The following is a 3954-nucleotide window of genomic DNA, read 5'->3' on the forward strand; positions in this document are numbered from 1 at the left end:
GCAACAATCACCAAATCAAATGCTTTTATGTGCAAGCATTGTTGGCATTGAACTGTTCCTGATTCTGATTTTAAATATATTATACAAACATGTGGAGGGAAATGGGTTGTTGGGGATAAACAACGACATACTTCTTCTCCATGTTTGTATTCTATTCTGCTGCATGTTTTCATTGCTGCAGAATAATGGCGTTGGAGTGGAGGACCTCTGGTTGTAGGTTTTGTGTTTCCTTCCTCGGTCACATGGGGGCGCTCTTCTGTTAGTGTTTCTGCCGGTCACACTTTGCCATCGTTGTTGACGTGAAGCCAAGAAAAGCTCACAGTATTCTGACTGCAGACTGTCAGGATTCACCACCTTAAGACCCCTTCATACTCAGATAAAGATGTTTATTACCACCCTTAAACTCTCTGATGTAATGAGCTTTTATTTTGGAAATCATATTTTGCTTCCAGTAGAACAGAAAGGTTCCCAGTGTTCCCAGTGTTCTATTATTGTTTCAATTACTAAAATGTGATTTTGTACTGTAATGTGAGAAATACTGTTAAATATTCAACTTTTACAGTATTATAAACAAAAGTACTTTAAATATTGAAGGAAAAATACTCATCATGCAACTGTGTCATATCATTATAAAGTATATTATACCATAGTACATGGACACATAGTGTGTACTACAACAGTGATAAACATACATTTAACATGTTTATTCTGAAGAAATGCACAGCCCACCTGCACATCAGGCCAATACACACCTTTGCATTTTAATACTTATATTCAGCCCGTTCTCGTTGTCAGGGTGTCAAATACCGACGCTTTGTCACGGCCCTCGTCATTGGGTACCAGGCCCCCTGTAGCGTCCGTATGAGATGTATCGGGCTTTCAAGTATCTTTCGTGTAAACCCAACCACATCATGATTCGACCCTCAGAGGAAATGCACTGAGAGACAATAAAGACACAGAAACTGTGTTATTGAGTCATTCTGAAGTTATGTCAGTGATGTTTGTGCCGTGTTTTCCGTGTTGTCTACGTTTTACCTGGTTTACGGAGGCCTTCTTATTTTAAACCCACTCATGATGTTTTCCTAAACACAACTAAGTTGATGCCTGAACCTTTGAGCAAGTGTTAATGTTCAGATCAAGACCTCAGGGAGAGCAGAAGCACATTTGACACAGTGGCCAAACAGTGGAATTTCAATGTCCAAAAACTGTAGTGAAGGAAGATCATTTGACGCGATGAGGCTACTGAGTGTGTTAGAAAGAGACGCTGAAGGGATTGACCGAGCGTCAGTTACTGTCACTACATATATACTTATAAACCCTTAAGCTTTGAATTTGATTGTATACTGTTGGCATTGATTTTTCTATGTCACAGTCATTATGCCACCCTGCATTTCTGCGTGCACACACACACACACACACACACACACACACACACACACACACACACATTGTTTAAGCATGTGACAAATAAATCCTTTTAAATCTTTAATCTTTGAATCGTTTAACGTTGCAGCAGGTTGTGGGAGATCAACAATGACTATGCATTATAGTTTACAAACTAATCCTCGGTTGTATTATGTAAAAGCTTATGTGAAAAGTGACTAAAGATTTCAAATGTGAAGTGAAGTACAATGTTTCGTGTAAAGTAGCATTAAAATGAAGCTGATAATTGTAGTTGAATTGTAGTTTGTTTTGTTTTGTTCTGCATTACTTTGAATTTGTTTTTCAAACAGCTAAATACCATAAATGTGATTCCTAAGAAGCTTTCAGTGTCCATGCACTGATCAGTCATGAGTCAAGACAGCAGACAGCAGGAAGCCTCAGCAGCAGAGAGGTGACACCAATCTACATAAAAAAGAGGAAACAAGTAATGAATCACTGAAGAACATGTGATGGGAGTAATATACACTCAACATATAATCTATACAGTATCTGCTAATACCATGTGTCCTGTTGCGTCTTTGCTTTTTATGTATTCATGATTTAAGAAGAAAAAAAGAAAAGCCTCCATCTGCTCCCCCTCCCACACGCACTATGAAGAAAAACGCCTGACATTAATTATTTGCTATTTTGCAGGCGGGAGTCTGCCCTTCTGCTAAAGGGAGTCATTTATCTCTTTGCATGATGCCTCAAACAAACAATCAAATGACGCTAATCTGTCTTCTTGCAGCTCGTCACAAATCGGACACAGATTTATTCACGTGAGCGGAGAAATTAAAACAGTTTGAGAGGATGGAATTCATTAAGCTGTCCGAAGCACGAAGACAAGTCACAAGCAGTCACGAGTCACAAGCAGTCACAAGTCACAAGCAGCCACGAGTCACAAGCAGCCACGAGTCACAAGCAGCCACAAGTCACAAGCAGCCACGAGTCACAAGCAGTCACAAGTCACAAGCAGTCACGAGTCACAAGCAGCCACGAGTCACAAGCAGTCACAAGTCACAAGCAGTCACGAAGCACAAGCAGTCACGAGTCACAAGCAGTCACGAGTCACAAGCAGTCACAAGTCCAGTGGTTCCCATCCATAGGTTGTCGTGGTCACTGTCAGTCTTTGCCACCGATGGAGCAGCTTGATGTCAGCAGCCATCGCTCTGCATCTTGAGCTCCGTTTGATGGCGGTGGGGAACTTGAAAGCAGTCAGTTTTCATGTAAAGCAGGGTCGCAACATCAACAGCAAATTGCTGATCGCTTCTCCACTTCTGAGCAATAACATCAATAACAAGGCGGTTTATGTCTGCGGTTACCTGGAGACCCTGTTACCTTTGATCTCTCTGAATGATGCTGATGACAACAGAAAAACCTTCTTTTCTTTGATACTGTGAAAGCTTTTCTGCATCAAGGGATTTGGGAGCGAAATGTATCGTGGCAAGGTCTGCTTTTCAGGGTAGACATCCCTGTGGTGGAAAAAGTACTTCATCTTTGTTTCTGCTCTGGAGTATCTCCAAAGGGAACAGTACTGGAGTTAGACTCTTACGTAGCTCTGGGCTTTTGTTGGTGTCCTCCCCCTCCTCTCTATCATCTTCTTCTTTTCTCTTGTTTTGTCCTTCTCTTGTAAAAGCCTCGGGGGAATGTGAGGGATCCTGCTCTCACACAATACTGATTCAGTCTCGGCTGGAGTGGTGGAGGCAGAGATGACACAAAGAGCAACAACTCATGCCCATTTGCTCTTGTATCTCAGTTGGTCTGGGTTGTTTCCCGAGAAAAATACCTAAGTAGCACACGCTACACGTGGGCGCACACACGATTCAAAAAGAAGTGTCTTTCTTCTTTTCAAGACCCCGCTGAGAAACAGTTTTGTTCCAAGATGAGACTGCCACCATTTAAAAACTGATTTACTTACTAAAATGACACACGGCAGAAGATTACAGCACATTAATGCACCTTTTCATGGATAATAGCTGTCATGACTGACAGAATGACAAAACCTGATAAGGGCGAGATATTCTGCAACTAATTTAATGCCCTTTAAATGGATCGATAGAGTTTTTGAATAGACAGCGGTTTGTTTCATTCATTCACATACTGGTGGCTCAGGGAGGCTGTATTTCACAGCACTGCTCTGAGGCATATCCTAATGCTAGCTGGCAATGCTAACATACTGATTGTCAAGCAGGTATAATGTTAAATGTTCACCAGTTCTGTTTAGCGTGTTAGTATGCAAAGATGTGATCATTAGCACCAAACACAAAGTTGATGAGTCTGGTAGGAATGTAATCAGCTTCGCAGATATTAAGTCATCATAAAAGTATTGGACAAATGGAAATTTTGACCTGATGGTGGCACTAGATGAAAAGTCAAGGGATCACAAAAGCTGCATCAGTTAATCCTGAAGGGGACATGAATTTGTATACGAAATTTAATTTCAATCCATCCAACAGTTGCTGAGACATTTCACTCAGAAACAAGGGTCATCCTCAGGTGACCACCATTAGGAGTCATCCTCAGGTGACCACC

The sequence above is a fragment of the Anarrhichthys ocellatus genome, unplaced genomic scaffold, assembly GCF_004355925.1.
Source record: "Anarrhichthys ocellatus isolate YVR2014 unplaced genomic scaffold, GSC_Weel_1.0 scaffold135, whole genome shotgun sequence".
NCBI classification, from domain to species: Eukaryota; Metazoa; Chordata; class Actinopteri; order Perciformes; family Anarhichadidae; genus Anarrhichthys; species Anarrhichthys ocellatus.